Raw genomic sequence first — 12,363 nt, 5'->3', positions numbered from 1 at the left:
CTTCAAACCTCTTGCAAACTAAAGTATCCATAGCCAGCAGTGCTCCCAGACCCCGAAACCCACCCACAAACACCATGAAGCCCCCCAAACAGGCCCCCGAAAACGATACATTGAGCAAAATGTCAGAAATAGCAACAAAAAAATTAGCGTGGATTTTGTCCCAACCACTTCTATCAGGTATTAGACCTTCCCAGGAATGCCCCAAGACCCGCCAACCCACCCGCCAAAAAGCACAACACCCCCAAACAGCCCAAAATCAAAATCTCATACTTACAATATTTCTCGGCCTTCGGTCCAAATGCGCAGTGCAGCTAGGCCATAACTCCAGTTTTCCACCACGGATTTCCTGAAAAGCAAATGCAATCAAGATTAGACTGTCCCAGCAGTGCTCCCAGACTCCAAAACCCACCCACAAACAGCCGGAACCCCCCCAAAGAGCACCTCAAAAGCAAGCAAGTCAGCAAAAACACTAAAAAAATTCCGCCTCCGATTTGGTCCAAACCACTTTTATCCGGTATTAGAGCTTCCCAGCAATGGCCCCAGAGCCGTCAACTCACCCGCAAAGAAGTAGAACACCCCCACAAGTGCTGAGTCTTTCTTCATTGGGCGTAATCTAGCCCTCTGCTTTGATGGAAATAGGAGTCTGGAGGAGGAGGATAGAGGAGCATGTTCTTCTGAACTTGTGAACCTGAGGAATGCAGACTGCGGCACCTTCAAATCAATAAGCAAACAAGTGAAGACAGTTCTGCTGATGGGCTTGTTTTTGTGATTAGGTGATTAAAGTTTGAATTATATTAACTGTGCACAACAAAGAAAGACAGAGACACAGGAATGAAAGTGAATAAGGACGAAAAAGAAAGTTATTGATTCATTGTCTCATTTTCAGGGCTCGGTGTCAAGGTCCAGGAATAAGAATAAGGCTTCGTCATCATACTCTGCGAATTCAGGCAGGGTGAGCTCAGTGTCACCTGACAGAGTAGAAATTCCCTCATCTACGTTGCTGTCCACCTCGTCTTCATCCAGCGTGCTTTCTCGTACTCTGTAATCTGGTGGTATGAGGTGCTGATTCATCTTGATCATTGTTAACCTCTCCACATTTTTGGGCGAGAGGCGGCTCCATTTGGGAGTTACAATGGCACCAGCAGCACTAAAAACACGTTCAGAAGACACGCTTGCGAGTGGGCAAGACAAGTAGTTTAAAGCCAGGTTGGAGAGCTGTGGCCACAATTCTTTTTTCCCATGCCAATACGCCAATGGGTCAGCATTAACATAGACCTCTGTTGAGTCATTCAGATAGTCCTTCACCATCGACTCAAGGTCCTCCTCCAAGGTTCGTCCACTTTGCTTCGCTGGTGCTGTGACCTTTTGAGAACCAACCCAAGCCGAGCTAGCCAATCCTCTTCAGCCTCCAATGTTTCTGTTGTGTCTGGTGCAGATGATCCGGTTGCCGGTGTCTTTAACGGCTGAGAGGTCACTTGTGCGACAGCCACAGGTGCAGAAGTGGATTGTTTTGACTGGGGATGGCCTGCTGATGCTGATGTACTGCCTTTTCCTTCAAGTTTCTGCCGTTCTCTTTCAAACCTCTTGGCTGACAAGGCTAGCCAACGTTTGTACTTTGTAACATGTTCATCATCAAAAGGAAAGAATGCTCGGCCTGCCAACGCCTTTTTGTAGCGTGGATCCAGAATAGTAGCACAAATGTAATGCTGGTTTGAGTGGATCCTTTTAAGACGTTCATCACCTTGTAGGCGCTCTAATAATTTCCCAGCCAAAACAAAAGGGTCTTTGTTTTTTTCATCTTTTTGAAACACAGAACACACCTCCTTCAGTTGGTGCTCCAGCACGTACAACAATGGGATAGCTTTTCCCAAATTACTGTCCTCCTTGCTGACTGCACGCATGAAGACCTCAAAAGGACGAAGCATGCGTGTCAGGCTTTTAACTATGTCCCATTGCCCCGCACCCATCCTCAGGTCCTTCTGAGCTGTACCCTGTTTTAAGAAATAGTGATCGAGTACCGTATACTGCTCATACAGACGCTCAAGCATGTAGAAGGTTGAGTTCCAACGTGTTGCCACCTCCTGGATGAGTGCTTTCACTGGCATTCGACGTTCATGTAGCAGGCTCCTCAGATGCTTCCGGGCCTTAAAAGAATGGCTGAAATGGTTGCACATTTTTCGGCAGGTCTCCACTACCTCGTACGCTGGACTGTCTTTATCACTCAAGAATTTTTTGACAACCAGGTTTATACAGTGCGCCAAACACGGCACTCTGAAATAGTGACCCAGCTCCATGGCCTTAACTACATTGCTGCCATTATCCGTGAAAACATAACCAATCTGGTGTTTTTTGGGGACAGCCAGTCAAGGACCTTTGTGTTAAACTCATCCAAAATGTTTTGTGCTGTGTGACGTTTCTCCAAACCAAACATGGCTAGTGTTGCATGTTTCCGAGCAGCTTTAAAAACTTGGTCCGGGTCAACACCTGCGTTTAGCTTTGCTTTAACCCCTGAAAAAGAGACCCAGTTTGCAGTGATGCACATGTTATCAGCGCCTGCGCCACTGGTCCACATGTCTGTTGTCAGATGTATAGTGTGAACAGCACTCTTCTGCAAAGCTGCCCCAATCACCTCCAGCACATCTTCATGTAGTGCTGGAACCGCAACTTTGGCAAAATAGAACCGGCTAGGAACCTTCCGTTTAGGGCAGAGCGCTGCCGCTAATTCTAGAAAACCAACCCCTTCTACAAAAGAAAAAGGGAGAAGGTCCAGAGCTAGCATTTTAGCCAGCTTAGTGTTATACAGACGCGTCAGTGGGTGGTTGCATACATGTTGCGCTTCTGTAAACAACATCTTTTTAATGTTGCCCTGGACCAAGCATTTACGGGATGATGATGATATCTTCGACCCAGTTACGCTCGCTGATGAACTTTTTCGCATTGGTGTTTCACTCTCTCCCACACTCTTAGTGTGGCTCACATGGGGTGTGCTGCTGACAGGGGTACTGAGTGCAAGAGAAGTGTTTGACATGTCTTCTTCCTCCTCGTCATCATCAGATGAAAAATCAACGTTTTCATTACGTGCAATTAGGGCTTCCTTGATCGCCTGTAGGTGCGCAAACCATTGGACAGGGTGCTGTCTCTTAAGATGACCTCTCTGGCCTCCGGTACCATAGTAGGTACCAAACTTACCACGACTAACTGCAACCTTACAAATGCTACAAATGGCTAAGTTTTCCATTTTTTGGGCAAACACTAAAGAAGTCCCAAGCTGGGGACTTGAATTGTCTGTGGGGGCCGGAGGAGGCGGCGATACTGGTGGCGGTGGTCTTGCTGCTAATGCCAGATGAAGTGGAGGATGTGGATTGCCGAACTTTAGTACGTTGTGCACTTTCACCACCACTAATTGAGGTCGAGGTGGATGGAGGTCCCTTCTTGCGAGGAAGAAATATGGAAGCGGTAGGTGTTGGTGTACTAGTTAACTCCAATGATTGTTGTGTTTCCATTGCCTCCTCGTCGACATCATCATCACGCTCAGCAGCTTCTAGGGCTAGGTTCAAAATGTCTCTTTCCTGCATGCCCGCTGGGGCTGCAGTGACCTTTATGATGACTGGCTCGTCGTCGTGAGAGGCTTCATCAGCAGCAGTATCCGTCACTTCTTGTTGAGCCTCATCACACTCCATAGCTATGAGTTTTTCGACGACCTTCCTTTTACGCTTAGGTACCTTTGTCAGATCATGGTGTGCCTCACTCTCAGACGGCCGTGATGGTTCCCAATCTTCATCCAGATCATCAGAAGGAGGTGGGCTTGAAGAAGAAGTTGACACCCCCCTTGATCTTTTCCTTGCTAGGGATGTGGAAGACAATGAATGATCATCAGGAGGAGTGGCTTCCTCAAATGATACCTCGGTTTGATTGTCGATTTCCTGATGTGCCCCTACTTCGGGAGGAACAACTATTGTGGGCACTTGCGACCCTCCATGCACCTCTGCTTGCGCATCTTCTTGCGCTGCCTCTCCTTCCACATGTACTTGGGCTTGTACTTGCACATGTGGTTGTTGTTGCGGCTGTGGTTGTTCAACACTTGTCAGATGAGTTACAACAACCTGTGTTGATTCAGTGACATTGCTGCTACTTTCTTGCGATGAGCCAACATCACTGGTCGATGGTGATTGAAGAAGTACACTGACTGCCTCTGCAGCACACAAGGGCTTGGACTTAAGTTGGCGTGGTGGTGGTGGTGGCGGCACTGAGCCCAATGGAGCGGGGGTGCTGCTCCCAGCTTGGTCCCCAGCAGGTCCCGCTGCTGCTGCAGGTGTACTTTTTTTTTTACTCCCAAAAAACCTGGCGGGCGGCACACCAGCCTCCTTGGTAACTTGCTTCTTCTGCTCCTTACTGGATACTTTCTTGCTAGAGGAGCTACGGGGAACTCTTTTTGGGGCCATCTTCTTCTGAGCAGGTCAGAACAGCAGGCCGCAGTTGCACGAGTTGCAGAGTTGTCTGTGGCCAGACGTGACGTCGTGTGACGTTATGCTGCACACACACACCGCTGCAGGACTTCTTCCTGGCACTGGTGGTTCTCTTGAGTCTTGTGCACCTAAAAGCAATGGAAGACAGAGGAACATCAGTTCAGTTATACACCCCAAAAAATCGAAAAAACACAGAAAAATCAGCACAATCCCATGCCCTCCATGATGTTTAAATTCAAGACACCCCACAGAAAGACTAGACACATGCAACACTCACTACCCCTGGGCATAAAGGTTGAAAAGTAGGCAAAATGGTTGCAGGCCTAACAACATGGACTGCATTCAAAATGGCCACTTGCCTCCCAGCACATGGCCTGCCTGTACCAGCACTCAAAATGGCCCCCACCCACATGGCCTGTCCCCATGAACACCCCAAAAAATCGAAAAACACAGAAAAATCAGCACAATCCCAAACCATCCAGGCCCTCCATGATGTTTAAATTCAAGACACCCCAAAGAAAGACTAGGCCCATGCAACACTCACTACCACTGGTGAAAAGGCCACAACAACAGGCCAAAATAACGAAAACCACAGAAAAATCAGCACAATCACAAACCATCCAGGCCCTCCATGATGTTTAAATTCAAGACACCCCACAGAAAGACTAGGCCCATGCAACACTCACTACCCCTGGTGAAAAGGCCACAACAACAGGCCAAAAAACGAAAACCACAGAAAAATCAGCACAATCCCAAGCCATCCAGCCCCTCCATGATGTTTAAATTCAAAACACCCCACAGAAAGACTCAGTGCACCCACCACTGAGTACCCCTGGGCAAAAGGCCCCCAAACAGCCCAAAAATCGAAAATTCCAAAATTGTAGTTGCAGCAACTGTAATGCCCCAAACAAACTTACTTGTGAAATTTCTAATCCAAAAGTGATCCAAAGAAAGTCAAAAAGGCCTCAAATCCAAATATCCAGCAGCATCCACATAAAGTAATCCTTCCAGCTCCAGATCCAAATGAAAAGTGACCAGGAGATGGACAGAGCACTGGGAGGAGCCTGCTGGACAGGAACAGGAAGTTGAAGACTGTGGGGCACTTCCTTCCTCCCACCCCCCCTCCCCAAAATGGACTCCTTGCAAAAAAAGTGCAGGCAAATGTCAACCTGAGGAGTTATTCAGATAAAAATCATCATTTCCAGAAGGTTTATGCTGCTTGCTGGTGGATTTCTTGTGCAGAATTGCAAATTTTGTATTTTCGCGAGTGCGAGATTGTTGCTGCTCGCAGCATCTACAAGCTCGCAATTGCGAAGTCCCGCGATACGTGATCACGGCGTACTCACGTTGACAAACTCTCGCTGTGCAAGTTGGCAAGCCACGATTACGTAATCGCGCTCGCCAAATTCCCGCGGGATCCCGCAGCAAGATCCAAAATGGCGCAGCACTCGCAAAATATCAAGAAAAACAACTCGGCAAACGCTGAATGACGGTAAGTAAACGCCGCGCGCCGCAAAATTGTATCACCAAGAAAAAAAATCTGCTACGTTAGAATTTGTGGATTTTCGGTAAATTCGCGAGCGTTCGCGGATTGCGAATATACCGAAAATCCGCAAAATCCGCGAGCGTAACGGATTTTGCACCCATGCTTAGTGAGGAGTAACACAAAAATGTATATTGGTCACAGTTTGCAGAGTGACATACGTGAAAAGTAAGGCAAAATTCCTGTGTCTGAACATTAATGCTTAATGAAGCACTACACATTCTATATCATCAATGGAAAATCTCAAGCATCCACCAGTTATCTCTAAGGTGGCCTTCACAGGTCTGTTACAGAATTGTGGATATAATCAATTCAGAAAAGGTAAATTGCCACGATAGTGAGGGTAGCACAACTTTCCATGTGACATACCGCCAACCTAGGTGTATACTGCGCCCTAAACTTTTTACCTATGTACACAGTAATGCACTACACAGATGAAGTTTAGTACTGGACATAACATGAAAATGGAGCATTTCAAATGTAAACATGTTTGCCCACATTTGTAGTGGTGGTGAAGCAGTAAAGTTTCAACAATACAGCGTTCCCAACTGCTAATTTGGTGGATGCCTGACCTCACTAATAAGACATGTTAAATGTACAGCGCCAATGGTAGCCGACCAGGTGGTAGGCAGTTGCTTGCACGGTGGTCACAGCCATTAGCTAATGTTAGCTAATGTCTTCCTTTCTATTTTCATAGGCTACAATGTGCCTCTGAGTGTCAGAGAGTAAGCATAATCTTGATTGCATACACTGTGAGGCCCCTACCTAGGACACACATGTGATATATTATGAGGCACTAGGCTTTGTGGTGAGAAGGCCACCTTTACAATGTGTGATAGGGGTTATTCCTACTGAGGGGCCGATTCCGATCTTAGTCGGTCAGCCCTCCGAGATGTGTTAGTAGCCTTACCTTACGCCTGAACTGTACTAGGAGCGGGTCAGTCCGGCTGAGGAAGTAAGATGCGGAAAAGTGCCAAATTCCCGACCGATCAGCACGCTCCGACTCCATCATCAATTTCCGTCCGAGCCTGACCCGGAAACACCCAATCCACGAAGCATGGCAACATAAACACTGCTACTTCTGGCTGGTCAAGTAAGATGCGCAGTTCCTTCGTTCCGGATGGGTCGCCACATACAGCACATCATGGCACCCGGAAGAGCTGCATATCAACTCCGATTTGAGCCATTAACCCATTCCACGGAGTCGAACATGAGCAGCCAGCAATGGATCGAGACGGAGCTTGAATCCAATCGTGCAGGTCATACCAGTCCTGTACATATATGCAGGGGCGTAACAAACGCCCCCGCAGACCCCGCAGTGCGGGGGGGCCTCACTCTCTACAGTTAATGAAGGGGCCCCCAGGGGTCCCCGGCCCCCTCAGCTCTTCTGAGAGCTGTGAGAGAGGCCTGCGCTGAAGCAAGCCTCTCTCCCTCTGCGTCTGAAGCAGGTGCAGCCTGCTCGGAACCCCTCGCCCCCTCCCTCTGACTGAAGAGAAACAAAGTATCAATATACATTGTTTCTCTTCAGTCAGAGCCAGAGGCAGTCCCGGAAAGAGGATGGGGGCACCAGAGACAGCAGTCTCCACTGCTCCTCTGAGGCAGCACAGAGCCCGGCCCCCACTCTCTCCTCTCAACAAAGCGCACCCCACAAGAAAAGAGAAGAGACAGGGACAAGGATGGGGTGGGGGGCCCACCCCACAAGAGAAGAGACAGGGACAGGCCCCCATCCGAGAAGAGACAGGGACAAGGATGGGGTGGGGGGCCCACCCCACAAGAGAAGAGAAGAGAGGGTGGGGGGCCCACCCCACAAGAGAAGAGAAGAGACAGGGACAAGGATGGGGTTGGGGGCCCACCCCACAAGAGAAGAGAAGAGACAGGCCCCCATCCGAGAAGAGACAGGGACAAGGATGGGGTGGGGGGCCCACCCCACAAGAGAAGAGAAGAGACAGGGACAAGGATGGGGTGGGGGCCTCGGAGAGCAAGAGCAAGAGAAGAGACAGGGAAAAGGACGGGGTTGGGGGCCCACCCCACAAGAGAAGAGAGGAGACAGGGACAAGGATGGGGTGGGGGGCCCACCCCACAAGAGAAGAGAAGAGACAGGGACAGGCCCCCATCCGAGAAGAGACAGGGACAAGGATGGGGTGGGGGGCCCACCCCACAAGAGAAGAGAAGAGAAAGGGACAGGCCCCCATCCGAGAAGAGACAGGGACAAGGATGGGGTGGGGGGCCCACCCACAAGAGAACAGAAGAGACAGGGACAAGGATGGGGTGGGGGGCCCACCCCACAAGAGAAGAGAAGAGACAGGGACAGGCCCCCATCCGAGAAGAGACAGGGACAAGGATGGGGTGGGGTGCCCACCCCACAAGAGAAGAGAAGAAAAAGGGACAGGCCCCCATCCGAGAAGAGACAGGGACAAGGATGGGGTGAAGGGCCCACCCCACAAGAGAAGAGAAGAGACAGGGACAAGGATGGGGTGGGGGGCCCACCCCACAAGAGAAGAGAAGAGACAGGGACAGGCCCCCATCCGAGAAGAGACAGGGACAAGGATGGGGTGGGGGGCCCACCCCACAAGAGAAGAGAAGAGAAAGGGACAGGCCCCCATCCGAGAAGAGACAGGGACAAGGATGGGGTGGGGGGCCCACCCACAAGAGAACAGAAGAGACGGGGACAAGGATGGGGTGGGGGGCCCACCCCACAAGAGAAGAGAAGAGAGGGTGGGGAGCCCACCCCACAAGAGAAGAGAAGAGACAGGGACAAGGATGGGGTGGGGGCCCCACCCCACAAGAGAAGAGAAGAGACAGGGACAGGCCCCCATCCGAGAAGAGACAGGGACAAGGATGGGGTGGGGTGGGCGGCCCACCCTCAAGAGAACAGAAGAGACAGGGACAAGGATGGGGTGGGGGGCCCACCCCACAAGAGAAGAGAAGAGAGGGTGGGGGGCCCACCCCACAAGAGAAGAGAAGAGACAGGGATAAGGATGGGGTGGGCTCCACCCCACAAGAGAAGAGAAGAGACAGGGACAAGAAGAGACAGGGACAAGGATGGGATGGGATGGGGGGCCCACCCACAAGAGAAGAGAAGAGACAGGGACAAGGATGGGGTGGGGTCCTCAGAGAGCAACAGCAAGAGACAGCACAGAGCAGTGCTCGGGACCCTGACAAGGGTGGGAGTGGGGGCCCCCAGACAGAGTATTCTCCAGGGCAAAGCTCACATGAGAAGGGATGAGGCAGCAAAATGGTGCCCTCAGGTAAGCACGCTTGTTAGAACACACCATGGGCGTCCGAAGGGAGAGGGAAATGGGGGACCGAGAAGGGTGCAAGGCAGAGGGGGAGAAGGGTGCAAGGCAGAGGGGGAGAAGGATGCACGGTAGAGAAGGGTGCAAGGCAGAGGGGAGAAGGGTGCAAGGCAGAGGGGAGAAGGGTGCAAGGCAGAGGGGAGAGGGTGCAAGGCAGAGAGGAGAAGGGTGCAAGGCAGAGGAGAAGGGTGCAAGGCAGAGGAGAAGGGTGCCAGGCAGAGGGGAGAAGGGTGCAAGGCAGAGGGGAGAAGGGTGCAAGGCAGAGGGGAGAAGGGTGCAAGGCAGAGAGGAGAAGGGTGCAAGGCAAAGAGGAGAAGGGTGCAAGGCAGAGAAGAGAAGGGTGCAAGGCACAGAGGAGAAGGGTGCAAGGCACAGAGGAGAAGGGTGCAAGGCAAAGAGGAGAAGGGTGCAAGGAAGAGAGGAGAAGGGTGCAAGGTAGAGAAGGGTGCAAGGCGGAGAAGGGTGCAAGGTAGAGAGGAGAAGGGTGCAAGGCGGAGGGGAGAAGGGTGCAAGGCGGAGGGGAGAAGGGTGCAAGGCAGATGGGAGAAGGGTGCAAGGCGGAGGGGAGAAGGGTGCAAGGCAAAGAGGAGAAGGGTGCAAGGCAAAGAGGAGAAGGGTGCAAGGCAAAGAGGAGAAGGGTGCAAGGCAGAGAAGAGAAGAGTGCAAGGCAAAGAGGAGAAGGGTGCAAGGCAAAGAGGAGAAGGGTGCAAGGCAAAGAGGAGAAGGGTGCAAGGAAGAGAGGAGAAGGGTGCAAGGTAGAGAAGGGTGCAAGGCGGAGGGGGAGAAGGGTGCAAGGTAGAGAGGAGAAGGGTGCAAGGCGGAGGAGAGAAGGGTGCAAGGCAGATAGGAGAAGGGTGCAAGGCGGAGGGGAGAAGGGTGCAAGGCAGAGAGAAGGGTGCAAGGCAGAGGGGAGAAGGGTGCAAGCCAGAGGGGAGAAGGGTGCAAGGCAGAGAGGAGAAGGGTGCAAGGCAGAGAGGAGAAGGGTGCAAGGCAAAGAGGAGAAGGGTGCAAGGCAGAGAAGAGAAGGGTGCAAGGCACAGAGGAGAAGGGTGCAAGGCAAAGAGGAGAAGGGTGCAAGGAAGAGAGGAGAAGGGTGCAAGGTAGAGAAGGGTGCAAGGCGGAGAAGGGTGCAAGGTAGAGAGGAGAAGGGTGCAAGGCGGAGGGGAGAAGGGTGCAAGGCAGATAGGAGAAGGGTGCAAGGCGGAGGGGAGAAGGGTGCAAGGCAAAGAGGAGAAGGGTGCAAGGCAAAGAGGAGAAGGGTGCAAGGCAGAGAAGAGAAGGGTGCAAGGCAAAGAGGAGAAGGGTGCAAGGCAAAGAGGAGAAGGGTGCAAGGCAAAGAGGAGAAGGGTGCAAGGAAGAGAGGAGAAGGGTGCAAGGTAGAGAGGAGAAGGGTGCAAGGCGGAGGGGAGAAGGGTGCAAGGCAGATAGGAGAAGGGTGCAAGGCGGAGGGGAGAAGGGTGCAAGGCTGAGGGGAGAAGGGTGCAAGGTGGAGGGGAGAAGGGTGCAAGGTAGAGAAGGGTGCAAGGCAGAGGGGGAGAAGGGTGCAAGGCAGAGGGGGAGAAGGGTGCAAGGCAGAGGGGGAGAAGGATGCATGGTAGAGAAGGGTGCAAGGCAGAGGGGAGAAGGGTGCAAGGCAGAGGGGAGAAGGGTGCAAGGCAGAGGGGAGAGGGTGCAAGGCAGAGAGGAGAAGGGTGCAAGGCAGAGGAGAAGGGTGCAAGGCAGAGGAGAAGGGTGCAAGGCGGAGGGGAGAAGGGTGCAAGGCAGAGGGGAGAAGGGTGCAAGGCAGAGGGGAAAAGGGTGCAAGGCAGAGGGGAGAAGGGTGCAAGGCAGAGAGGAGAAGGGTGCAAGGCAGAGAGGAGAAGGGTGCAAGGCAAAGAGGAGAAGGGTGCAAGGCAGAGAAGAGAAGGGTGCAAGGCAAAGAGGAGAAGGGTGCAAGGCAAAGAGGAGAAGGGTGCAAGGCAAAGAGGAGAAGGGTGCAAGGAAGAGAGGAGAAGGGTGCAAGGTAGAGAAGGGTGCAAGGCGGAGGGGGAGAAGGGTGCAAGGTAGAGAGGAGAAGGGTGCAAGGCGGAGGGGAGAAGGGTGCAAGGCAGATAGGAGAAGGGTGCAAGGCGGAGGGGAGAAGGGTGCAAGGCAGAGAGGAGAAGGGTGCAAGGCAGAGGGGAGAAGGGTGCAAGGCAGAGAGGAGAAGGGTGCAAGGCAGAGATGAGAAGGGTGCAAGGCAAAGAGGAGAAGGGTGCAAGGCAGAGAAGAGAACGGTGCAAGGCACAGAGGAGAAGGGTGCAAGGCAAAGAGGAGAAGGGTGCAAGGAAGAGAGGAGAAGGATGCAAGGTAGAGAAGGGTGCAAGGCGGAGAAGGGTGCAAGGTAGAGAGGAGAAGGGTGCAAGGCGGAGGGGAGAAGGGTGCAAGGCAGATAGGAGAAGGGTGCAAGCCGGAGGGGAGAAGGGTGCAAGGCAAAGAGGAGAAGGGTGCAAGGCAAAGAGGAGAAGGGTGCAAGGCAGAGAAGAGAAGGGTGCAAGGCAAAGAGGAGAAGGGTGCAAGGCAAAGAGGAGAAGGGTGCAAGGAAGAGAGGAGAAGGGTGCAAGGTGGAGAGGAGAAGGGTGCAAGGCGGAGGGGAGAAGGGTGCAAGGCGGAGGGGAGAAGGGTGCAAGGCGGAGGGGAGAAGGGTGCAAGGCTGAGGGGAGAAGGGTGCAAGGTGGAGGGGAGAAGGGTGCAAGGTAGAGAAGGGTGCAAGGCAGAGGGGGAGAAGGGTGCATGGCACATAGGATAAGGGTGAAAGGCAGAGGGGAGAAGGGTGAAATGCAGAGGGGAGAAGGGTGAAAGGTAGAGGGGAGAAGGGTGCAAGGCAGAGGGGAGAAGGGTGCAAGGCAGAGGGGAGAAGTGTGGAAGGCAGGGAAGAGAAGGGTGCAAGGCAAAGAGGAGAAGGGTGCAAGGCAAAGAGGAGAAGGGTGCAAGGAAGAGAGGAGAAGGGTGGAAGGTAGAGAAGGGTGCAAGGCGGAGGGGGAGAAGGGTGAAAGGTAGAGGGGAGAAGGGTGCAAGGCAGAGGGGAGAAGGGTGCAAG

The sequence above is a fragment of the Lissotriton vulgaris genome, chromosome 1_1, assembly GCF_964263255.1.
Source record: "Lissotriton vulgaris chromosome 1_1, aLisVul1.2, whole genome shotgun sequence".
In the NCBI taxonomy this organism is placed as follows: Eukaryota; Metazoa; Chordata; class Amphibia; order Caudata; family Salamandridae; genus Lissotriton; species Lissotriton vulgaris.
This window is presented reverse-complemented; position numbering follows the sequence as displayed.